Below are 27,375 nucleotides of genomic sequence, written 5' to 3' on the forward strand. Positions count from 1 at the left end.
GGGTCACCGCTGCGTCCTCCACACTGGCTGGGCTGTGACCCCAGCCAGGTTACTGGGCTCTGGTTCAGCTGCCACTACTTGGTGACAAATACCACTAAGATGTCAAGGAAAATCGCTCATAAACCAAAGAGACTATCCCATTCATTCGTTTTCATCCCCTTATTTATCAAGCGTATGTGAATTAATTTTTGTGAAACATGGGTAGTAACAGAAAAGACTGCATTTGTCACACAAGTTCTTTCTCTGGCGCCCTTGCACTACCCGGAGTACGCTGGCCACGGCGTGTCACGTCGCGCTGTGCAAACCGTGCTCACTGTCCGGGGCTTTGCCCAGCGGGCCCCTCCTGTATGGAAGCCTTTCCTATTCATCTGCACCCACAGGATGTCACAGGCACAGACCCTTTTTCCCCTGAAGATGCTTTTACTCACACTTTACGTAACATTTAACACACTCCTCTATTCGCCATTACTTATCGCTGGTGTTCTGCTGCGACTACTCTCAGGGGTGGCTTAGGAGGGCTGACAGGAATTTGGAGAAGGCTACAATTTCCCGAGCCTTGGTCACACACACACGCCCACTGCCTGGAGTTCGGTCCTGACTCTGCCTGCCACTCGCTTCCTGGCTGACCTGGCGCTGGGCACGTCTTCCCCTTCGCGGGGCCTCCGACAGCCTCATGCCTCGCGCTCTCTTCAGCCCTCACGCTCTCGTCAACGCGTGTGATCCCTGCAAAGACGACAGAGAGTTCTGCAAGCTGCTGCTCGGTCCACCAAGCCTCACCAGCCAGGGCTCTGATGGGCACCATCCTAGTTGTAACTAATGCATATCTCTATTTCTTGATTTTTGTTATAGTATTATTTCACACTATCAGGGTTTATTTATAAGCCATTAAATTCCTTTTCATAGTTAGGTCTCAGTCCTCTGCGCTTTCTCAATAGTTGGTTTTAGGAGACAAAAAAAAAAAAAAACGGTCTACAGGATTTACGTTACAATTAAACAAATACTATTAACCACAGAACTGAGGATTGTGGGTAGACCCCCCAAAGTGGAGATGTGATGCAGTCCTGTATCATTAAGCATCTCCTATTTGAGAAAAATGTCCCAAGCACCAAAGTCAAAAGGATTCCATTTTTTACCTTCTGTGTTGCTTTCCTTTACTTCACCTGCAACTCTCACATCTCCATGTTTCTCTTTCTTGGATTCCTTTCTCATTTCATTGAAGTAATGTCCCAAATATTTCTTTTTCATATAGGAAGCGTGGATAATAAATAGGTTATATAAATGCATATTTGAATATATTTTCATTGTTGCCTTCTCACTTAGCAAATACTTCTGGTTACATGAGATTTTTTGATTCAAAGTTATTTTCTCTCCAAACTCTGAAAGTACTGCTCCATTATCTACCAAAATCCAGTGCAGCTTATGAAAAATGCGAGTTTTAGTCTAGTTCTTATCCCTTTTGTAGCTTATTTTTTCTCTTTGAAAGTATGTAGGTATATATGTATTTTTAATACATGAAGTTCTGAGAATAGAAAAAGCTGAGTATAAGATTTTTCTTTTTTATCTGACTCAACACATAAAGGGTCTTTTCAATCGGAGCTTTTTCAGCTTTGTGAAGAATTCTTCTGTGATTTCATTGATTATTTCCTCCCCTCTGCTTTGACATTACCTGCTTCTGGAAATCCTAAAGATGTTGATATTCCTAGATATCCATCTTTTGTTTCCCAAATTGTCCATCACTTAATCTTTTTTCCCCCATACACGTTCTGGGGGCTTCCCTGAACTTTACTATCAGGGTCAGTCTTTGGCCATATTTATTGGCTTAGTTGGTCCATATACTATTTTTTTAAAAATCATACTGCAATTCTTGGAAAAATACATAACGATTTCAATATTCTTTTCATTTCTACTTGGAAAGCCAGTGAAGAAAGAATTCTTGGTTCATAAAAACTGAACACAGCAAATTAAGAGTTATGTCCAAAAAAAACAACATTTTAGAGATTTCTTAATGTTTTTTTTCTCCCTATTTGGAGGTAAAAGATGATTTTTTTTAATGTAAAGCCAACCAAATCCAAATCTAATGTGAAATACAACTTAAATATAGCCTATCCTCAATAAAACTTCATTCTCCGTAACACATGTTTTCTGGGCAGTCAGATCTAAAACCTGCGTCCAGACAACCACAGACGCAACCAGCCACTGTGACAAATTCTGCCTTGCCTTGTGCTTTAGGAGAGGGGTAATTAAGAGGAAAAAATAAAAATAAATATACATAAAAAGAGTCCCCGCTAATTTAATTTCCATGTTTAAAAATATCTTATTTCAGTGGCATCTCTCATTACACGTAAGAAACACTAGTTCGAATTACTTGCCTCCTTTTCTTTACTGGACTGTGCAGCACACTACAGAAGGAGGGAGCTACAGCGCACGCACCAGCCGTCATCACGCTTCTCCCGCTCCACGAGATTCCAAGGGCCCTTCATGCAAATTCATTGCACTTTCCACTTCCTCAAGTGACCTCCCTGTGCAGTGCATCTTGGGACTGCCTATGCACGTATTAGAATTTTTAATTCTGGGGTGTTGACTCACTTCATTGGAGAGAATGAAGCTTCTCCTTATGAATGTGAAAAAGTCCTGACTTTCTGGATCATTTCCGGCCCCTCTGCCCATTTTGGTTCATGTTACCTTGTAAATAGGATTTAATTCATGCAAAACAGAAGGCCGAAAGCACCAGTGGTCTACACAATAATCATGTATTTTCACATTTTTAAATGGCTTATTATTAATGGCAAATATCTTTAAAGCCAACCCGATCTGATGTGGAAAGGCGCTACGCTGGTCAGTAATGACGGACATAAAACACACACCATAAGAGCAGATCTTCTGCCTATACGGTCACAATTCTTTTTGCTTCATATTTTCAGTCCTATAAAAAGAGATAGGAAGCACTTCTCGTACTGCTTTTACTGGATTTTTCCATAGTGTTTTCTATTGACTGCTATAAGTCTTCTTTTATCGTCTAGTGACAATAGTTTTCAGTAGAGAAAAAAAAATATTTCAGTTCTAATACAAAGTGGGTTTACACGAACTCCATCTAAAGCTTATTCATGACATATTCTGGACACACACAGAAGTGATATCTCACTGATCTTCAATATGCTGAGGTCTGAAGTTTCTGTAATTTTACTGTCAGGCCGGGCAACGCATTCATCTCTGTGTGGCAGGCTGCCTTTCAGGCATCGTTAATGTTTTAGATTTTCATAAATTCTGCTCTGACCAAACAGATGAAGGAAGAGAACTCTCTAAAGTTCCTGGTGGAATTAAGCAGCAACTAGCTTTTATTTTTCCTTGCCTTTCATCTCCAAACAAAGCAAAGTATAAAGAATAAAAACTGAGAACAAAAATACTTCAGAACATGCTGGAATATATAGTTTCTACCATAATGAGAAAGGAGTAGACACTCAACACACTCAGGATAATCTCCCGCCCTTGACCACCAAAGGGAGAGAGAAGTGAAATAGAAAATTTACAAATAAAAACGAAGGTTAAAATACCCCATCAAAATAATGGAGACTCTTATCTAAGAAATTAAATCCTTAGACTTAAAGTCGGAAAATGCTCAAAAAATGCTGTGATGGAGAATTAGCTTTAAGACACTTGAGTATCACTCTTGGCTAAAGACATCTGCCCCTGAATTAACATTTATCCCACAGCAACGAACCACTGAGGACCTGCTTTCTCAGGATTGCAGAGGTGATATTTCTCACACTCAAGCTTTGCTATGAACACTCCAAACCACACGAAAAGCTACAGCTACATCTTTTTCAATTCTGCAAATGCAAGTTTAATAAGAATGCAACTATAGATAACACAGAAGGCCAAGGTCTCGGTCAACTGCTAACTCAGCCATGTTTTCCAGGACATTCATTTGTTTTCAGTGATGATAAGAATAAAATTATCTTTTAAATTTGCTCGTTTATTTGTTTTTTATTTGCTTACTTAATCATATTTATGCTCCAGTTTTTCCCCATGCAGGGTTTCAGAAGCTTACATATGTAAAATCTCATATGATACATTCGAAATACCCAGGACAAGGAAAAAAGGAATTTAAATAGGAAACCAAAACCACAAGAACTCCCAAAGGTCAAAGACGTGACATCTTAACTCATCGAGTCTGTCACAGTTCTGATGAACAGAGGTGGTAACTGTAACCAGTGATCCCACTTCCTGCCCAGCTACTAGGAAACTCATGGCTAAGGTCCACATTCAATTATTAAGACTTTCCTTAGTCAAAAAAAATGTTTAACCAAACTTTCCCTTTCCCCTTTCCTACCTGGCTTTTGTCTTTGTCCTTGTGGCAATACCCTTGACTTTATCAGACCTGCGGTTTCACTGGACATTGGAAAGGAGGAGCCTGACCCCGGCGCTCCCCTGCCCTAACGCCAAGGTTGCCCCCCATGGTGAGCTGCTGTGTGGACCTCCGTTCGTGCAGCAGCCTCATGGCTGACACTCAGTGCCCTACAGGGGTGGAGACGTGTGAAAAGGGGCCCAGGTGCCCACACCTCACCCCTAACCCCTTCCAGGGCCCTCTCTCTTGATAGCTCCCTCTTCCTGAAACAAGTAATGCAAATGCCATAAAACTGGCATCACTCTTTTTACTGTTTGACTTCTCACAAACATCACAGTCTTCAAGTCCTCTGAGTATTTTCTTGCAGCCAGCAGATGAGCAGTTCATGTATTAGACCTGGAGAATTCTAGGGCACAACCAAAGCAATCAATAAATAGTCATTGTCAGAATAATTCAATTCTCAGTTCAACCCACCATTAATTGCCATGTCTTCAGAGCGATGCGCAGCTGAGGTCTGACGGGGTGGGGTGGGGTGGGGTGGGGTGGAGCGGAGAGAAGACAGACGCGAGTGCACAAGGCTGAGCACATGAGGGAGAACACCGAGCGCTAGATTAGAGACAAGGAACATGTGAGGGAACGCAGGAGACCACTGTGATTCTGGCTCCACGTCGTGGAGGAGGGAGACTCGAAGCCGCAGTGAGGAGATTCCCACGGGTAGAAAGGACAAAGGCTAAAGGAACATCATCAACACGAGGGGCAGACTGAACAGCCCTGCCACATGGAGCGGTCACGTCCTAAGATAACTGCCTTGGTTTAACCAACTCCCCTTTCCTGGAAATGTGCACCCAGGCTTATTTCTCAGCTCTGTGGCCCTGCTGGTTGATTGATGCCCACCCCAAACACCCAAAGAGGTTCCTGTTCTCAGGCACAAAGATTTGAAACAAAGACACTTGGAGACAGGAAATCAGTGGAGTCGTCACACCTAAGGTAGAGTTCCAGGGAATGAGCGGGTCTACAAGTTCTTCAAGGAAGTCCTTTGATCTTATAATATAATAAGCTCAGACACCAGCCAACCCATTCCCCTTTTACTTAAGCTAGCCAGGGGTGGTTTCTATCGCTTTCAACACAAAGTCTCTTAGTTAACTGGGGATGTGTTTGTGGCTGCACAGGAAGGAGAGTGAAGTCACGTGGTAGGAACTGCTTGAGGCCTTGAACGTGGGCTCAAGGTGTGCCGTTACACCCACGGGGCCGCACTGCCCTCTGATTTTATGAGCAAAGTCTCAATGTAAGAGGGATTCATGAACACAGGGCACTCGGTTTCACTAAATCTAGAGTATCAATCTTGATAAAAACAAAACAAAACAAAACAAGCAAACAAAAAACCCCTTGTATCTCTTTCTAACTGAAATTCAAGGGTGCCAGACTAGAGCAGTGCAATTCTGGAATGAGCCCCATCGCACTGCACTGTGGGAAGATATGTTCGAACTTCCCTTTCCCGTTCGTTCCCCTTTCCATTCCCTTCCCTTTTCCTGAACTTTTTTCTCCCCTTCCCTTCATGGACTGAAACACCTTCTAAGCTTCAGTAAGGCTTCTGATTTAAAGGGACACTGTGTTGCATCCTCTTATATCATAAAAAAATTGCTTCCTTAATTTATATTCCAAGACAAGGATTTTTGTAAATGAGAACTTTCTCTGGTCTGACACACACACGGAAATTTATACACACCAAGGTCCTATCTAATGAAGTCATTACTGGGACCATTCAGTAAAAAGAGAGAAATAATGGCCATCTCTCCCTCTGATTATGTTTGCTTATCACAAAATCTATAATTTGCAACAAAGGTTTACTCCAGGGAAGTCTGCAGCCATGAAGCATGGCTGACCCAGGTCACACAGGAACCAACTACTGATACGGCATGTGAAAAAGAGCAAGCAATTCAAGAGATGATAAAGCCCGAGAGGTCACCAAAAGAATGAAATTGGGGACTGGGAGGTGACAGCAGAGTTACTATGCTTCTCTGACCCGTTTACCCAAATGAGGAGAGAGTCAAAGGTCCAGCTTCATCCCCGACAAGATAACTCGGTGATGAGCTTCTGAGAAAATGTAAGGGACCAGACTGAACTGCAGAACAATCTTTTTCACTATGCAGGTAACAAATGGATAAATAATTAGAGAACGGGAGGGTTTCTGTTCACTAACCTAAGGGAATCAGGGCTTGGCCTTCTGAAGATCACGCCGGCACCTGTGCCCAGTAGGGACTACAAATGCACTGGCACAGAGCACTCTGATTCTGGCTGGAGCGTTAATGCTGGCGAGATATTCTGACTTGAGAGAGAAACGTGGTATGAAATCAAAGTAACTTATTTCCCAATAGCTTAAAAATGTTCCATATAAAAAAAGACAACAAATCAGGGTGTGGTAAATACCTGAGATGGAGTCTGGGTAGGGACAAAATTGGGTCAACAGGTATTTTTGATTCTTTCCGATACAATTACCTTCTGGATGTTAGCACCCAGGGCGATCAGGGTGAAACCAGGCTCAGAGTAGCATATCCAAAATGAACATGCCAAGAACCAGGCAGCCACCAGCAAAGGAGGAGATGAGGCCAAGACCAAAACCAAGACTCCAATTAGCCAGGACATGTGAACTTGAAGGAGCCCCACTGGTTTAGTCCAAGAAGCTGATTCCCTAATAACCCTGGCACTTAGTCCAAAAAAGGTATGCTTCCAGCTGACATGCCCTGACCTACAATTATGATCAGCTACCTTTTTACACAAAACATTTATCATTACAAAGATACTCAAATATACAGTTGACCCTTGAACAATGTGGGGGTGAGGGGTCGCCAACTCCCATGCAGTTGAAAATCCATGCATAACTTGAGTTGGTCCTGTATAAACACAGATTTCCAACCCTGGATCGAAAATACTGTGTTTGGTACAGAGCTGGTTGAATCAGCTGATGTGAAACGTGGGGATACAGAGGGTTGACAATAAGTTTATTGAAAAAAACTCTCGTATAAGTGGATCCACACAGTTGAACCTCATATTGTTCAAAGATCAACAAACAGTACCTATCATGTGTAATGTATAAATAAAGGACAATAGAGAGTTTTAAGTACATTTTCTAGAATTTCTTGTTTAATAGTATTCTTTATACTGAATAAAGTTTATTAATATAAACTGTAGCCATGGAAATGTGCTTATTACATTAAACTGGACATTGCCCTACTTTTCAAATGAGATTCTACCTGGAGTATAAATACATATTTTTCTCCTGGAGAGTCCAATTAAGTCTAGTTGAGTAGCCAGGCTTCCTATCACAGTGGAAAGGGCATCAATCCCAAGTAATGAGGTTTCCAAAGTGGAGTCATTATCAGCAGTGGAGAAGTCCAACAGACACTAAGTATTATTCCAGAGCAAGTGGAACTGACGAAGGGTGAATTGCTCCTTTAAGTGATGTGTATGCATTTGTTATAACCAGAGAAGCTAGAAGGTTCCTATTCATAAAGGAATTGCATCAAATACAACAAAAGTACCACCTACTAGGTACTCTATGACATGCATTAATAGTGCATCGATGATTTTATTTAATCCCAGCAGCCTGATGAAGTTGCTATTTTTAGCATCTTCATGTTACAGGTGTGGAAACCAAGGCACAGAGCAGATGGTCAAACGACACAGCATTTCTGCTAAAATGCAAACTGAGTATGTCTGATTCCAACATTTATACTGTTGAACGCGATTACATTATCTCAAACAGGAGTGAAGACATTTAAATTCCGGTTCTTCAGATCATTAAAATGTCTGTGAGGAGGAAATAACACTCAGCATATTGGTCAGTTACAGACGGTAAAATACTCATTCGGTGGATCCGTAGACCAAATGCCGTCTTGTAAGCAATGTCCTTCCTCGGGCCGGAAGGTTCCGGAGCTTTGAGCTCGCCGGCCCGGATCTGAATTCCGGACGCTACCCCACTGTGTCGGCTGGGCTCTACAGCTTTGCACGGAGCCCGCAAGGAAGCGCACGAAGAAACGAGCTGCCCCGTTCAACAAATGGCCAGGCACTGGCTTCAAGCAGGTGATGGCGCTTCAAGGGGCGTGTGCGGCTTGGGAGGGAATATTTCAGGCCCCAGAACCCCAACTTCATGTATTAAAAACTCAAGTTTCATTTTGGGATTAAACATGGGACCCTATGTTTAACAAAATGCTTCTTAAAATCAATAAAAACTACCGTAACACTCTCTTTTATCTTCTATCTCAGAGTCATCTATTTTCTTCACCAAAACTAATTCTCCTAGAGGGTCACGGTGTGTGCTTGGAGGCAGTACTGGAGTCTGATGACTATCGCCAGGACTGGGTCGCTGCCGTGGGCAGCAGCCACCTCACAACTGCAGGGCGTCTGCGTGAGTGACGGAAACACGCCCTCTCCTGCTCTGACTGTCCCTCAGCCCCAAAACGGCGGCCGCCAACTGGCAGAAACCCCGAGTTGCAGGGAGAGGGGCATTCAGCTGACATAAAGGCTTGGGTCTCAGTTGAAATAGTTAGTGGGGATCCAGGGTGCCTCTTTTGAGAACAGGTTTGGAAGTAAAAGATTAAGATACTGAGTCACTGATGAGGTGTTTGGGGGTGAAGGTTTCACAGAACTGAGAAACGACCACCAGCAAGTGAGGCTGGGGCCAGGAAGACAGAAGCAGATAGTTTAACGATTCTACCCAGCCTTTCTCTGCCCACGCCGTCAAATCATGCCTTCTGACCCATGTAATACACACGGGAAGAGCCTGCTCACAAAACAGATGCTGGGCTCCAGACACAGTGATTTTTTGGATTGGAAAAAAAAATTCACAAGATTTAAAATCCTCTTGTCTCATCCAAAAATTGATATTCTTTCCAAACGCAGAGACAACGTTTCATTGGAAAGCAACTTTTCCCAAATCAGTACCCACAAACTACTTTATCTTGGTCTGGAAACTTAACTTCATTTCTTCCACTCGTTCATAAAGACTGCCTCTTCTGCCTGGTTTTCCTGATACACTTTCGCCTGAGTCACGTGCTCCGCCAGCAGTCATTCCTCAGTAAACAAACACATCTTTCCCCAAACCCGAGCTGCTCCTGAGCTTCCCTGCGCTTCCGTCCTCGCCCGTTCAGTCCGCGCTGACAGCCGGGACTGCAGACACCTACCACTTCCTCTGGGCAGGACGCGTCTCCAACTGGGCCTCTCGTCTCCAATGAGGCCTCTCGTTCCTCGTCTGAAGGACGAGGAAACCATCCCCCTGATTCACAGTGTTGTTCTGAGGACAAACTGAGATCATGAACCAGAAGTGCAATGAAAACACAGAATGATAATAGCAATACTGTCATTTGATATTCCACACAAAATGTGGAAAAGACATAAAATTAACATGAATTTTTTTCCAGGTTTTAACTCATGAAAAAGTGCCCAGCATGGACCCCTATAGTTACTATTTATTTTTAATTTCCTAAATGCACTGGAAAGACTTCATCTGAGAAAACAGGTTCCATAAAAATCTGCATTTAAAGTTACATTTGGAAATCACGGTGCAGCGTGATAAAGCAGTTTCACCTAAAGCCACAACAAAACACAGCTGCTTTTTCACCTCTAAAAACATTACATGTGTGCGAGCATTTTATGTATTCCACAAGTGATTCTTCTTATCAGCTCATAAGACAAGGTCACATTAAGTCCTGTGTCCTCACCTTTCACTGCAATATCAGCTTTGGCAACTGTTTCTTAGATACGATGCTCTATGTGCTCTCAGGTTATTTCCCCCTTAGATAAGTGATCTCATCCTTTTTTATATTAAGCTTTGTCTCTTTTCTGCTGAGAGCCATTCCCCAAGGAGTCCAGTCTGCGCTGTGCTAGCCTGCTTCACATTGAGTCACCTTGGTGCGATATGGGTATGGAGTGTGTTGATACGTCGAAGAGCTTGCAGGGTAGATTCAAATGCAATCCTTTCCTTCCTCCTCTCTTGCTTCATCATCCCACCACCTCTGCTTCCCCCTTTCTCTTTCTGTCTTAATACATACCTGCAAAATTATCTCAAAAATCTTCCTTTGAAATCTAAAATTTAAAAACAGACTTCTCAGTAGTCCTATGTCCCTTCCTCCTCCTCTCCGTTCTAACACTGTCTCCACCACACATGTGGCTGCACTCTCATCTACTCTCAGCCTGTGTCAACTGTGACTCCTTGGAGAGCTCATACTCACACCTTCAACTGTCTCCTGACACATGTGACTGTCGTGGTGTAGCTACTTAAAGAACAGCGACCAAGCTCAGAACACTGTTTTCAGCAACTGCGAAACTACAACACACAACACAGGCAGTTTTTCACATAAGCTCAGTGTAAAGACAGATAACATTCACACTTCATAAGACAGTATTTTATTTTGAGAAAGAAATCTCCATGTATCTCCATACATTTACTGAAAACTAGTAAGACATCATTACATTTATAAAGCACCTTGAATAATCCAAAAGGAGCTCAATGACAACTTCAGAAACAGTCAATGCACTTGTAACACTGCCAGAATGGCAGCAAAGCATCCTGAGGCTACTGACTCGGAAATTCAATTACAATGAAGGTCCACCTCTTACAGCTACATTCATGCATTTAGGATTCTACCAAACAAAATAGGAAAACGTTGGAAATACACTTTTAAAGAGGACTATGAAACCTCGGACTGTAAATACAATTCCCCTAATGACACCAAAAGCAAAAGCAGCAAAAGCAAAAATGAGCAGGTGGGACTTCATCAGAGTGAAAAGCTTCAGCACAGCACAGATGAGATGAAAACGCAACCTATGAAATGAGACAAGAGATGTGCGAATCACGTATCTTTTAAGGAGCTAATATCCGAAATATATAAAGAATTCATACAGCTCCAAGCGAGAAAAGCAAATGGGCAGAGGTTCTGAGTAGACATTCTGCCAGCGAAGACACACGGATGGCCATCAGGTACATGAACAGGTACTCGACATCACTAGTCATCGGGGAAATACAAATCAAAACCTCAAGGAGACACCGGCTCACGCCTGTTAAACGTGGCCATCGCCATGAAGACAAGCACTGCATGCTGGAGCAGATTCAGAGAAAAGGGACCCTGGGGCACTGCTGGTGGGGAGGCAAACTGGTGTGGCCACTGAAACCAGTATGGAGTTTCCTAAAAATTAATCATGAATCTACCATACAACCCAGCATTTCCACCTCTAGGTGTTTATCTGACAACGAAAGCACTAATTTGAAAAATACGTGCACCCTCGTGTGCGTCGCAGCATGGTGCACAGTAGCCGAGATGCGGCAGCAGTCCACGTGCCCGCTGACAGGCCAGTGCGTAACAGAAGTGTGGCAGAGACGTTCACTGATTTGCCCAGTTAGAGGGACCGCAATTTCAGCTTTGGTCTTCCCTCCCACTAGTGAACATTCCTTCAGTGCTTTCTGCATGCACCAGACCCTACGCTCAAATACAATGGAATGTTCTTCAGCCATAAAATAGGAAGAAAACCATGCCATCTGCAACAATATGGATGGACTTTATGGCATTATGCTAAGTGAAGTTAAGTCAGAGACAGAAAAATAAATACTGTACGATCTCACTCATATCTTTAAAAAAATTAAAACCGAGCCCACAGATAAAAAATCAAATTGGTGGTTGCCAGAGGTGAGGCGTGAGAAGAGGACAAAATGGGGGGAGAGAATCAAAGGTACAAAACCCCAGTTACAATGTAAGTCAAGGGGATGTAACATACAGCATGGTAACTATAGTCAGTAATACCGTGTTGCATATTTGAACGTTGCTAAGAGAGTAAATCTTAAAGGATCTCTCACAAGAAAAAAAATGTGTAACTGTGTAGAGTGATGAACGTTACCTAGACTTATGGTGATCATTTTGCAATATATAGAAATACCAAGTCAGTATGTTGTACACTTGAAATTGATAGTTATATGTCAATTACACCTCAATTTTTTAAAGCCCCCATTGTTAAATGATACGTAATAGCTTTGAGAGATCAAAAACTAAAATGAAAACCTGAAAGCCAGCTACCTTAAGCTCTTCTAAAACTCAAATACACCCTACATATAGGTTTGGAAATTCATTTCAGATGTGATTTCCTAATACAAAGAAACTCAAGAGGTAGAACCAACAGAAACCTATGTGGGAGATAGTGGGTAGTCTGCTTGAGCTGGAGGTGGGATTTGGGTTTGGGGGTGGGGTGGCAGTGCTTCACAGGGGAACAACTTCTTCTGATGATGGGAAGTGACAGAGTGGCCTTCAAACGGCGGTGTCCTCCGTGGGAAACTTGCAGGTAAGCTGTAGAGATAAGGTACAGTCCACAGAATGCTCTGTGACTGGGGCTCACCTCAAGAGAAAGAGCACCCAAGCCGCATCCCTGCAGGGCGCCTCCGACAGTGGGCTCTTTGGGTGGATTCTGAACGGTCCGCCCCGTTTCTGTCTCTCTGCACCACTGTAGGTCTGATCACACATACAATGCATAATGAGAACATAAAATAACATGTATGTAGTGTTTGCAAAGGGCCAGGCACAATTCCAGGTATACTGTATTGGACAAGAGCTTTGTTATACCCATTTTTCAGATCAGGAAACTCAAACAGAGATCAGTGACTCAGCCCCACAGCTAGTGCTGTGATCAAATCGTACATACAACTGCGTCAACTCGAAAATGAAATAAATGTTTTCCCTGTCACAGACTTTGTTTTAGGTTCATTCCCATTACCGAAAGCAGCTTTCTGCAGCAGATTCAACTATCATGAGATTTTACCACACGCACTTACCTAACTTATCACTGGGCACAAAGCACCTGGTTTGGACAACACCTGCCTTGGTTACTGTAAAGAATGTAGTGTATGAGATATAGGTATTTTTTCATAAATATTTCCTTCACAGGAGAAACAAAGACACAGTTTCCAAGAATCTGTGGATTTCAGTTATAGATTGTGTCTGAACTAGGCATATTCATGCAGAATATAAATCATATTTAGGTATGCACTAGCAGAACAAAGCCTATTAATCTATAGTAAATAAACACACACCATTCTATTACTCCATATAGAAGTCATCAAGCTGACAATAATTTTTTCATTAAACACTGAATCACTGTGACCTGCCAGCAGCATGAAATAAATTAATATTTAATATTTAATACTGTGTGATGGCAATATGAAACCTAATGTGTATTTTAAATTTTATGTTATGTGACATTTCAATTTTAACTCAAAAGTATTTCTAAAAGAGTTGATAATGTGTGCCTGAAAAGTAGTAATTTAAATTTAATAAATGTTTCTAGCTTTTTAATGCCACCTTACAGTCACAGCATTGCACCCTTTAATGATGATTCAAATCCAATTTCGGGAAATGTGGAGGTTTGGGCACTGAAGACAATGATAAACCTTCAAACAAAGGCATTCAAAAATATGGAAATGTCATTATTAAGACCTATGGGATTTAGATGATTTTATACAAAATGATCAGTATAGAGCTCAGATTTTTAAAAATGGCTAACTCTGAAGACAGCCGAAGCACAAAACACACTATTAAAATATGAATTAACTTTAAAAGGTGAAACACAGCTTTGCAGCTAAGATACTTCACACCAGCAACCTTTCACAAAAACAGCAACAGGGACTAAAACGAACCAGTTCCCTGGGGTCAGGGAGGAGGAACTGACCATTCTGTCTTCCTGCTGAGAGAGGAAACAGCTCTTTGGAATGAGTGGCATTCACTCTGTAGAGATGGGCAAAACAGCAGCCCGTGTCAAAGATACACCACGTCCCTCTGGTGTCGCTCGGCTTTATTTCTCAAGATTAGTCCATTTCCAATTAGGAGAGGGAAAGGCAATAAATGTGTTAATAACAACCACATTGTGTGCTGACATTTCAGTGCCTATACATTCCCCTCTGTGCCCAAAGTTCTCCCCAGCAAGATCACGCTGATGCTTTTGTTCACTTCTCATGACCTCACCACTATAGAGGGGCATCTAATGTAAAAACATTTGATGGTATTGAGCAATAATTTTGTGAAGATTTCCTTCTCAAAGGAAGAGAATTAACTACGAGGGCAGGAGCAGGGGAGTGTGGGGGTATGTTTGCATACGTGCGTTTTCTTCTTAGACTTAAAAGCCCTTCGGATTATCAGTGAGGCTCAGACAGAATTTTAAAGCAAACACAAAGATATGACAACTCCAGTCCAACCTCCCGGTGCATGAGAAGTCCCTGCTCCAACCCTTGAGAACAGGGATGATGTGTTATTTACTCTTCACTACGTGACTAACAATTATTAACCATCTAGGATGTGCCAGGCACGATCCTGGGCTTATTCGCATATTTTAGCTCAGTTAACCTTGACAACCATCCCTCTGATGTGCATTTTATTCCCTGTATCTCAGATGAAGAAACACACTCAGAGACATTAACTAATATGCCCAGTGCAGAGACACCACAATTTCAACGCTGGCCTGCCTTCCAGTCGGTAAATGCTTCTGGCATGTGGGCGGCGTGCAGCAGGCCCCAGCCCAGCATGGTCTCTGCCTGAGGCACCCCTGGTCTTCACTGCCCCGCACAGCCAGGCCCCGGGAACAGCACAGGGCCCAGGCCACTCCAGGCTCTCAGCGGAGGTTCACTGGATTATCTGGTTATTCTTTCCTACAAAATAAACATCTAAACAGATATTTCGCTCCAGGTTTATATTATCTGAGAGCATCTTGAAATTCAACACTAAACATATATTTGAAAACTAATTTTTAAAAGGGAAATTAGTTCACTGATTATGAGCACCCAGAAGGCCCAGGTCAAGGGACGAATACCTGCATGTCAAACTAACACGACTGTAGATTAGAAGTGTGATATAACACGCACATTCCTTCAGCCCAGTGTGCAAACAAACCATCACACACACTGTTTCAACAGCCTGTGATATGATCCCCAATTCAATTGCAATCATCTCACGGGCATGGCCTTCTAATGCATTTTCGTGGACTCAAGGCATAACGCATAGTGTTGGCCAGAAAAGCAACACAAGGAGCCCATGCAACGTAAAGACTAATGCACGGACTGCTCTGCAGTCAGATACCAGTGAGTCTGGCTGCTCCCTCTGCCACTGAAGGCGACCTTCCCTTCTCTGCCCCTCAGTCACTGTGTTGTAAACACAGAGGACTATCATAATCACACCCACAGCCTACACTGCAGAGATTATTGTGAGCACTAAAGGGCATGGCACATAAGATAGCACATGCTGAGGTCTTTAAAACTTAGCACACAACCACAGCTCATTAAATGTTAGCTTCCTGCTGGAGTAGGAATTAGGGAGGCTGGGAAACTGGACGCTGACCACCTTCCTTCTAGTCTCTGGCCTTTACTCCCTCTCAATACCCAGAAAAAAAGCTTTTCCTGAATCAGCAGATCTTCGTAACATAGGATTCCAGAAAAATCACCTGATATATTTTTCTTAACTTAAAAGCATCCTGCTTACAACATGCACTTTTTCATATTATTATTCAAAAAACTGCTTATAATACTGATTTCCTTCTGTATGATTCATACATCCTCAACAAATTATGCCTTTTCATTCTAAAAAGAAAATACCAAGTCTTTCCAAAGGCATGATCAAAGCCAAAGAATATTGACAAATCTCTACATTTAAAAAAGCATGTCTCAGAAAAAGAAATTAACCACTTCTTCGCATCTTAAATAAAAATGTATAAGATTGTAACTGCTTTACATAATTGCATTTCATCCTTATTAGGTGGTACACAATTAATCTTTTATCTCCAAATCACTGTAAGCCAAGTTCATTATTTAGATGTAAGAGGCCTACACAATCGACAGACCTATCAAGCTTTCAATTTCTGACTCAGCCAAAAGACCACATTACCCCAGATAACATTAAAAAAGTTTTGTTATAAATTTATAGCCTATATGTAGGTATGAGAAAACTCAGGTTTAGAATACAGGCTTCTGATGGAAGCCAAAGAAATGGGGGGGGGGGGGGGGGATTCCTTTTAGTAGTAAAACCAACTGTATCTTAACCAACAGCTCTTGTTTTATTCTGTCACTTGGGTATTTATCTCCTTTTTCTCAATTGTTCTGGATCCAATAATTCCATACCGTCACCCTCCTGAGGGTCTATTTCAAGGATCACTTTGAATAAGCAGCAGGAGGCTGGAGCAAAGCACAAGCTACAGCTAAAAACCAATACTGTAACCCATAGAACACTGTCCAAGGGGATACTCCTTGAAGACCAGCAACTGTCCTGAGGTAGTACAGAAAGAAAAAGCAGCAATTACAAAAGAAATCGAACCCCAACCCCCACCCCGCCATCCCCTTCCACACTGCACAGTTCTTTACTGGCAATGGCTCAGACCAAGGCCCCTGGTCAGCACAGAGTATTTACACAGCTTTCTCGTTTTAGAATGAACTCGTGTTTCATGACTATGAACCAGCAGAAAGAAACAAGACACAGACTCCAGAGAGCCTGCAGGCACTGTCCTCCCAGAACACGCCATTCCCAGACGACAGCTCTCGGGATGTTTGCATGTCAACGAGTCTCAGCAGAATCATGAAGCAGCAATGGAAAGCCAGCACGTCGGCGGGAGGAACAGACGTGTCAGGAACACGGTGGCATGGAGCGACCACCACGCCGCAATAAATGAGCTCCCTGCCCAGCTTGTGCAGGATTCCGTGAGAGTAAGTGAGGATCACCCCCACATCCTTACACTGACAACCTTCCAGTTAATAAAAAAAATGAAATTTTACCCCCAGGTACCGGGTTTGAGAATTTTCTGTTCTTCACTAGCTAATCTTTTCACAAATGTTTTCAACACTTAAGGTCCACATATTTGCTATTTATTAAAAAAAAAAGACAGATGCAACTGGCTCACCTCATAGAATTTTCAACTTATTCCTCAAGACACCACTAACTCCTTCAGTTCTGTGTGCTGACAATCTGAGTTCCTAAGGGAATCACACCAATTCCCAGGAGTAATCATTTCATGTCCATTTTCTTATTATAAAAATAATGTTGGCATTTCCTACGCAGAGAATGACGAGCGTCAGTTTATCTCTACAGCCAGCTAGCAGAAAAATGGTCTTAAATTAAAGTATGATGTTATAAAATGTGTCAAGTAACTAAGATCAGAGAAACACACATCATATAGCTCGGGCTTCTTCTAGCCCACGCCAGTGCGACTCAGTCAGTGAGGAAAGTAAGTTTGGCGACAGTCATCTGCGGTCAGGTCAGAGGTCATAGGACAGCTGGTCTACACCACCCACTGGCCACAGTTTATCTCCTGTCACTGATAGTCATCATCCATTGAAAATGGTTAAAGATTTCCATCTGGATTTCTGGCAATTCTCTGCTATAGCTTGCAGCAGCAACAAAAAAAAAAAAAAAAAAAAAAAAAAGCTTATACTTGGGCTATACTATATTCCAGTTTCTATTCTCACTCCATTTCAAGGAGAAGCAAAAAAAAAATAAAATACTGTGCTTGCAACGTAATCTGGTGTTCAACTGACCCCTGCTGGCCTCATCTTTTCTGTCTCTGCATTTATGAGATGCTGCAGCAGCTAGCCGCACCTGATAGCTTAGCTGGGCCTGCGTTCAACCGGCCTGCCACAGCCAAAGCACGACCCAGGAGAAAGACGGTTACGCCCACTGCTGCACACGGAGGAATGCCCTCCATCCTCGAGCTTCAACTGTTACATTTGCAAAGACCCAGCTGTTAAAATCACGCTACTACTCCACAGACGCATTTCCTGGAGCCTATGGTTTTATTCTAAAAACCAATGTATTCAGCAAACACTTGCACATTTCTGAGAGACCAGAGAGAAGCACAGACACTTAGGATTACAGCCCCCGCCCTCCAGGGCCTGCAGGCAGTGACCAGTCAAAGGCGAGGCACCCTGGAGAACCCAACTCCCCACGTGATTGGACACCACCAACGAAGGCGAGAGGGAAGCAGGGCTGCCTCTGAGTTGGCCGCACATCCTGCCTCACGGGCCTCAGTTCACTGGAGAGTCTTCTCAGGATGACCCGGGGGCAGGGGGCAGTGGAAGGGGGGTAAATGGCAATGGAAAAAGTACAATAAAAACAATTTGATCTCCTCCTTCTTCGTGAACCCACTGTTCTTCGTGAACAGTGACAGCTGCCGTGCATCGGTGACCGTGTCATGTGTCAGGGACTAGGTGCCTTCCAGACACCATCAGGTTCACGCTGCTTGATGACTCTGAGGAAGGCATTTTCATGCTCGCTTCTTGAGTGAGGAAAGCCCTGTCCTAACACCGAGAGTACTGCACTACAGCGTTTTTCTTTTAAGAAAACTCTCTAGGAGAGTGAGCACCTTAAGCACAGGGATAATGTCACTGCCACCTCCGCATCCCGACAGCCTAGCACGTCCCCAATACCCGGCACACGGCAGGGACTCAAGAAGTGTCTGCAGAATATATCAATGGATATATTATGGAACAAACACAGCTTTGAAATTCACGCTACCTGCACGGCCTGTGCTTGAGCACGGAGGGAGTACGGGAGGAAAAAGGGAAGCAAAGTTTGATTCCTGAACGCAGACACCTGTATTTAACTACGAGCAAGGGTGTACACAATGGCCAGACGTGAGTGAACAGAATGCTGTGGAAATGCAGTTCGACACCAGTGCACTGAAAACCAAGCAGAAAAGGACCCCCACGTCGGAGGACAATGACACACACAGGGCTGGACTGTACTGGAACCAGAAACCTATTAATAAGAGGGAGGGAAGGAGGGAGTGGGGAAGAGAGAGAGAGAGAGAGGGAGGAAAGGAGGGAGGATCATGAAAACAAACATCATGTAGAGCCCCGTAATTTCTGTACGTTCCCCAAAAGCTCATGTATTTTTCTTTTCCTGACTTCCCCTTATTTTTTAATAATCTCTCTTTTTGCCACTCCAGACAGATGAAGATAAATGAAGTACAGTAGTTAAACTTCTTTGTTTGGATACAAATGATCTTTTGTATCAACATTATCGTTATGTAAGCACTTTTAATATTGCTTCTAGCAGATGAGGCTTCTGCTTCCAACATATGGTATGGAAAAAAATGAGAAAACTGTATTCGTGACTAAAATAACTCAACAGTCAACAAAAACTGCCTAGCAGAGATTATAAATGAAGCTTGTTTGTTGTGGCTGTGAATTACTCAGATAAAACTGGCACTCGGTCTCCCTCCCATGCAGGAGTGAGTAAGCCCAGACTGTCACAACTGTCCATCCGCTCTCTGTTGTCCCTGTGCCACACTACTGCCGCACATCCAGCCTTTAGGGGGACGGAAACTTAACCTCCTTTCCCCGCACCCTCCCTGACGCAGCGGGAGCATGAGCCAGGAGAAACGGGGTTCTTTTGCTCAGCAGCGGTCACCTGGAAAACCTACAGCTCGCTAAGGAAGACGCGGCCCCCACAGAAAACTAAGCAGCGGTCAAGCTTCTTGGGTCCACATGCAGGCTGCCTGGGTTCACACTGAAGTCCCAGAGTTGTAATCTTGGGCAAGAAACCCACGTTCCCAAATCAAATACGCTGAGACCGCCGCAGTTAGGAAACTGAGCTGTCACGGGCCAAGAGCTCTGTATGGCTGGCTACCTGGAGCCTCTGTGTCCCGTCCCCAGGGGCTGCCGCCATCACTGCCATCCCTACGTGACTTCGTCCCAATGTCTCAGCAAAAACTCAGAACCTTACTCGAGCTAACCTGGGTTTTGAATGTGTTAAGTGAGTCCATCTTGCCTTCTGTCCTCCCCCACCCCCTGCCCCTTTCTGCCAGCACTCGGCACGGCAGGAAAGCTTCCTCTGCTCACACGTAAATGAAGCTCCCACTTGCACGTACCGGTGCACTTGTGCACGCCTTATTTTGGGCACCACAGGCCTCAAATGAACCAATATGGCCAAAATTCAAACAGTCTGCTCCACTGATCCCTCAATGACACGTTCTTCTGTGAGACCAGAGAAGAACGTAATTGCCGTACCTGCCATCAGAAGCACAGGGTCGTTGGTGCAAGAATCTCCAGCACTCACAGAAATCCACCAGGATCCGTTTGCCATACCGTTAGAATTCACATCTCCCACCCTTCCCACTACACAGGCATAAACAAAGACCACGGCACATTCCAGGTTTCAGACCGCATGGCAGCTGTGACCTGCACACGACCTTGAGACATGCCATTCATAGCAGTCCGGCTTGCAGTAAGAGATTGAGAAATTAGAAAAGGAGGTATTTCCATCAGATAATGTTAAGTGTTCACACGTAATGCATCAATATCCAAGTAAAACAGCAAACCCAAAAGCAGAAAAACTACACATTGTAAGTTGCTCTGGAAAAGAGACAACTATTTCTTAGAAATGAAATCTTGCTGGAGAGGGGCCCTCCTGTCACCTGCAGCCTCACCCGCCCCCTCGGAACACTATCAGGGGTGTTATCTGACACACAGGGCCGTCAGGTGCTGCGTATTCAGCTGCTAGACTGAGACTTCCCAGCAGACAGGTGCTGGCTGCAGCATCTCCGCACCCCGCATCTGGTACTGTGCCGCAGACGCAGAACAAAGGATGCAGCCCCCGAGGAGCCCGTCCCCTTCCCCCTTTGACTGCCTGCAGCACCTCCACAGTCCCCTCCCGAGGGTCACCTGGTCTGCACGGTGCACTCCCCCAGTGTCGTGAAACCAGCAGAACGTCCACCCTCTGAGGCTCCTGACTGTACAGCAACGCCCCCACCGCACAAAAAGCTTAACAACGAAACCTCTCCTTCTGCACTTGCCGGCACTTTTTTCTTACTCCGACAATCACAAAGCCTCTCATAAGCGAGTATTTAACCCAGGCTTGGAAAGTCCAAGTTTACTTAAAATTTGCCATCCAAATTATTTTCCCAAGCTTTTGCTCAGTTGTAAACTTTTGGGTATGACCAAAAAAAAAACAACAAAAGTACTGTACTCGTATTCTGAGAAAATTTGTGCTTTTCTACTAACTCTGCAATGATTTGGGGGAAAATCTTTATTTTTGAAATTGGTATGCAGTAATAATTTAGCAAAGTAACCGAATACGAGAGGCACTGTTTCTGTGGGCCTGGCACGAACCAGACTCCCGGTACTTGTTGCCGAAAGAATACATCCGTTGCCTCTCCAATGTTTGATCAGCAGACTTCTCGAATTCTAAATTCAAATGGGAAAATTTTCTCCCACTGACTTTTCATATAAAAGTAGAGTTGAGTATCTTTAGAAAATATTTGGCTCCCAAACACAACATAATCAAAGTCACATTTTAAAAACTAACAACCAATTTAGATAAAACTTCCTAAATACTAATTGATAAAAAATATTAATAAAGACAATCCCCAAACATCTGATATTAAAAATACAAAGCTGCCCTGAAGTTAGAATATATTTTTTCATATAAATGGTGTCTTGAATGATTAAGTCAGATGAGCTAAAGAAATTCAATTTACAGCTTCATTACAAGTTTAATTTTTTTTATCTGGTAACTCAGGAGGCCAGGAGAACTTACCTCCTGGTTCAAACAGGGCTGAGGCAAAACAGAATTGGTTTAAGTTTCAATCCCTGCATTTGCTAAGTGACCTTAAGCAAATTGAACCAAACCTCAGTTATCATGCCTCTCAGATGGAGATATGAACAGTAATTTGTGGGAATGTTACTCCTGAAATATATCAATTAGCTTTGCTTTTTTGTGTTTCCTTCCACCCATCCCTGCCTATATTCTGCCAGAGGCACCCGTTTGCCTAAGGGCTATTTAAGTCTGTTGAAACAGGGACTACAAAGAAAGAGGCTCGATGTTCAATTACTGCACCAGAAACCATTATTTTAAGTCAAGAGCAAGACAACATTCTTGAGAGCCAAGTCTTGTGGAGAGAAAATGTGTTTGCTAAATCCCTTAAACGTCCGCTTTAACCATCAGGGATGTGGAAGGCAGAGAACCTCAGCCCTGGTGGCGGCCTGCTTCCCACAGCAAAGCTGCAAGTTAGAATCACCTGGGAGTCTGTGGGACGGTCGAAGGCCTGGCCCCGCCCCAGACGTTCTGATTGGTCTGGGGGAGGTGCTAGTCATTTTCTACAGCGCCATCAGGTCATTCTAATGTGTAGTCTGGATTTCCATCAAAACTCTAAGAGAAACTTCCCACTTGGTTCAAACCTCTAATGAGCACTGAACAGGGAGCAAAACCAACAGTGGCCCCCTGCCCCCCCTACAGCCATGTACAAAATGTGCAGGGGACCCTGAACTTGGCTGTAACCCAGAGGGGCGGGGCACAGGCAGGGACCGGTGGGTGGAAGTGGAAGACTGAGGCCAAGGTGGAGGGATCACAGGAACAAAGGCCAGGGCCAGTCCAGGAACAAGACTGATAGAGCACCTGGGGCAGCAACCAGACAGACCAGGGGACAGCCCTGAGCCCACTGCCACAGGGAGCCAATGACAGTGCAAAGGCTTGAACACTTACTGGAAAGAAGCTGAGCCACCCCAGGAAACCGAACGAGAAGAAACAGGCACATAAACTGGCAAGTTCCCACCCAGGTCTCACCTTCCCCTCTCCCCACCTGGGTGGACGTGGAGGCTAGTAAGGAATGGTTACGTTGTGGAATAGGAAGAAACCACGGCTATTCAAATTATCCAAAACAGGAAGATAGGAAAAGGTGAGAGAGCCACATGTCGTCCTTCCAACAGGCTGGCCCAAGGTCCATTTCATCCTCTAGAAGAACGTCCCAGCATCTGACCTTGCTCTTCCCTGTTCCAGCCGAGTGCGGGCCCTGGACCCATGGCCAGCTCGTAGCTCCTGTCCCACAGGAAGGGTGGCCCCGAGAGTGGTGGGTCTGCTGCCTGCAGAGCATCACCAGTTTTGTGCCCGCCCAGCAATCTTAATCTCACTTTTTTTATTACCTACACACTCTAGTAACCAGAATTAACCCTTACTGGTTCCCTCACTGATACACTAATAAATCTTTGACACAGTTCTTTCCGTATTGCTCAAGAGTCACATTCTAACTTTTGAAAATTAGACTTTGATACTATATTTTCTTTGCAGATCTAATAAATCTGCCACCCACTGACACCAATCAAAACTGGGTATTTACAAGATAATTCACGTAAAGCGCTTAGCAAAGTGCATATACGCAGTATACACAGTGCATACACAGTGCATTTGTATACAAAGTGCACATAAATTCTCAGTATACATGCTATTTATTATTCATAGCTGCTAATGGCTAGAGGGGGTTTTACCAGGCCCTTGGCCGTGGCCATGGACACACCAACAGAGGTCCACAGCAGCCATCAAGGGCAACCAAGGTGAGTAGTTACAGGGGAGGCTCCTCAGGTGGGAGCCATTTGCAAACACTAGGAATAGGGGAGTCATTCTGTTCAAAATAATTCCCAAACTATCAGTGCAGATGGCGAGAATCACTTGTACATTTATCACAATTAGGGTGTGGGCCTGTGGGGAGAAAACAATCATAAGTCAGCAAAATCAAGTACAAGAAGCCCTCCCCTTGGGGACCAAAAGCATGCCCCCCCAGACTTTAAAGCAGGGCTGTCCAACCCACAGCCCAGGATGACTATGAATGTGGCCCAACACAAGATCGTAAATGTACTTAAAACATTAGTTTTATTACGAAGCTCTTTACTAAGTTTTATTACATAGATATATACATTTTCTATATTAGTGATCACAGGCTTCGAACCTGCTTAATGATTTTAAAAGATTATCAAAAGAGAGGCGCTGCATAATTAGGGTTATTATGTGAGGACATTTTTGCTTGTCTGTGGTGGCGGGTATCATGAAAATTACGCACAGACCTTTTTTTCCCTCATCAGTTTTCATCAGTGTTTGTGTATTTAACGCTGGGCCCAAGACAACCCTTCTTCTTCCAGTGCGGCCCGGAGACGCCAAAAGGCTGGGCATCCCTGCTTTAAAGGGATGTTTGGATGATGCTCAAAACTTATGTGACTGATATGGCTATGGGGGGAAAAAGTGATACTAACATGTGCACAGAGAGAAAGCTAGTCCAGGAAGGGGGCAAAGCTATCAAGAAAGAGAATATATGGTTAACTTCTTAAATTATAAACTCTGTAGGTGTGATTTCTCCACAGGAAGTTCTTCACAGATGAAGTGCACGTGTAAAAACAAGAGCTTGCCTAACCTTAAAATTGGGCTCATAGGAAACTCCGGGGCTTGACTTTGACTTAGAGGGTGAGAGTCTCGGACACATCAACACACTGTCAAGGCCACAGCCGTGAAGGAGATCCTTCACCTCACTCCTTTCCTTTCCAGTGTCTCGAGTTTAGGTTCCCTAATATCAACAAGCAATACCACGACTGACAGGCAAGGCGGAAGGAATAAAATAACACATGAGCCTCAGAAAATGAAGAGAGAAAAAAACCCTCTATATTCTTTTTTCTCACTTGATTTCTTTTTTCCTTTCCCAACCAAGCGGGGGAATCTAACTTCATTCTGCAGCAAACACATGTAATTAGACATGCAATCTTCGTAATTTACCACACTGATGTCTCCATTATCAACTACTCGGTCACCAAACACAAAGCAGGAGAAAATAAGGTAATAATGACTAAACAAATTTCAGAGCACGTTTCTCAGGCAATTTAAAGCAGGCAATGTTCTACGCATTGTAATAATATATAACTTCCCCTGTTTACTCACTAAGACCGTTCCTTATACCTTGTGAAGGCACAACGAAACCAGCTTTTACTCTAAGTACAACAGGAAGTATGTAGGTTAAAAAAGCTAAGAAAGAAAAAGATTCAAAAATATTGGCATTTCTGTATCCTACAGAATACGGTCAAGATGAGCATCAGCTACAAATTCTGTGTACAACTCGCTAACAAATTAGGGAAATGTTTTCCTTTGGTTTCTTCTCTGACTACTTGTAAAATAATATTCACACACAAATTTGCAATTCAAATTCAGTGTCTTATGAGTACATTGTGCAGACCACGCTCTGAGAAGGGAGAGAGCGAGCTAGAAGTTGCATGGAAAGTGTAATTTGCTGCTGGCTTTTAGCCAGAAACACTAGACCAAATGTTTAGAGACCATGAGGCACCTAAGCAAGACCGGCACATCTGGACTTTTCAATTCTTGATGTTGCTGCTTTATGTGAACCTCCAAATAAGGGGCCAAGTAAATTTGAAATGCACACATTAAAAAAAAAATTTTTTTAACATGGGACAGAAAAGGAAGCAATTTGAAGGCCCTTTGAGAAAATTTGTCACCGTGGTGACAAGAAGTCCCAGTGATTTAAACAACACTAATAACCATATGTCTGGACCTATGTTCAGCTGTAATTTACACATTAAGTATAGGCTTTTATTTTCATACTTGAGAAAACATGCCAAGTATTCAGTATTTATTACCATAGTTAACATGCAGAATGAGAAACCTAATTACAATAGAAAAAAGAAAATACTGGTCTTGGGAAAAATGAATTTGATGCTCATACAGGTAGGCAGTGAAGGAGTCATTTCTTCCTCCCACAACCAACCCAAGACGCTGTATCTTAAACTTACTGTAACTGTCTCACACGAAAACAGGTATGGTCACCGCATGGGCAAATACACTGTGAACAAAAACCAGCTCCAACTCACTCATCACTCTGGCACAGCGTAGCATCACGCTTTGTTGATAGAAGCCCCAGTAAACCACGTGACTCAGTAAAAGACACAAACGATGATAAGTACTTTGTTTCCTTAAACAAAGTACTGTGAGCAGGTACTGCCAGCTAGTCCTTGAGAGCACCCGGGGTGAAAAGGTCATGCTGCCGTAGAAGCCTTGGCAACAGAAAGCAGCGTGAGGTGCTGAGCAAACGGCAGAAAGAGATCAGGCAGGGAGTTCCAGGGATGTTGAAAAACAATAGGGACAAAGTCAACAGATAACCATTTTCAAGAAAATGCATTTAGCTGATATTAAGTGTTACTGTTGAAAACTGAGGCACTGTCACAGCCAGTCGGCAGATGATGCTGCAGATGACACAGAGGAAGGCAAAGAACGACAAACCGAACCGACACCTCGGTGGGCAGACGCCTGGCTCCCTCGCCGTGTCTGGGCCGTGAAAGCGCCGCAGACAAACCAGATCACGCGCGGTGCTGTGCCCTGCCTGGTGGTGCTGACCAGCCGACTTGCAGGTCTGCATCAAGGAGGGACTGTGAGTCCCGGAACTCGATCTTCTCACTCCTGAAAGGAAAGTGTGGCCCATGACCTGATGGGCCACCTCATCAGGAGGCCCTGCCCTGGAAGGTCACTTCTGAGCTGGGTTGGTTGCGCAATTTGTGCGACGAATCACTCACTTCTTCTGCTGCATCTATATGGACCTACGTACCTTCCCCAGAACTCTTGGCGCTTTCAGAAATCTGATTTTATGTCAGTGTGGTCAATGTATACTTTTTATTAAACGGATTTATTTTAAGCCAGTATCAGTAGGTGAGTTTAAGATTAGGGCACTGTGACCACGAAGCAGAATGATGCGCACACTAGCATACACACACCCGCTGCCATTTTTGCGGACGTGGGACAGTTTGAGGCCCTCCTAGCAGGAAGTTCTGTAGCCTAATAGAACTGTGGCTAATATTACAGGACCATGGTCATGACATCTGAAAAAATGAGCAACAGTTAATAATCTTTATACAGAGATTATAACCAAATACAAGTGGCTAGCATAAAGGGCACTTCGTAACTTGCGGTCAAAGACCCTAAGACGAACGAAGAATGCTCTGTCTTGATGTTTGCACCTGGCACCACGCCTATGACACCTGAGGTGTCCGTGTCGGGCTGTATTTGCCCAGAACTTCAGAGTGACATGTCTCTTGCTTTTTTTTAAGTACCAATAAAGGGTCAAAGAATGGAATAGTCTCTCGGCCTGAATAACAAAGTTATCTTGATGATTAAGTAAATGTTTAATAAAATATTGTATACACTTGCAGGAGGAATTCATGAACCTTCCAAAGGGCCTGACACCCAACGCGTCAACGAACC

General features: G+C 43.6%; 1 protein-coding gene across 4 annotated transcripts in view; it reads right to left on the reverse strand.

Moving 5' to 3' along the window:
* SMYD3 (SET and MYND domain containing 3) overlaps window positions 1–27,375 on the reverse strand; it is a 446,241-nt gene that overhangs the window by 307,003 nt on the left and 111,863 nt on the right. Inside the window, exon 1 of one of the 4 annotated variants that reach the window (XM_045861313.1) lies at window positions 20,364–20,384. The exons of the other annotated variants lie outside the window; for them this stretch is intronic. The gene's annotated coding sequence lies outside the window, so the exon portion shown is untranslated. Of the gene's footprint in view, window positions 1–20,363; window positions 20,385–27,375 lie in introns of those variants that run through there. 4 annotated transcript variants of the gene reach the window in all.

This window comes from Phyllostomus hastatus, unplaced genomic scaffold (assembly GCF_019186645.2).
Source record: "Phyllostomus hastatus isolate PE091 unplaced genomic scaffold, TTU_PhHast_1.1 phas_contig_148, whole genome shotgun sequence".
In the NCBI taxonomy this organism is placed as follows: domain Eukaryota; kingdom Metazoa; phylum Chordata; class Mammalia; order Chiroptera; family Phyllostomidae; genus Phyllostomus; species Phyllostomus hastatus.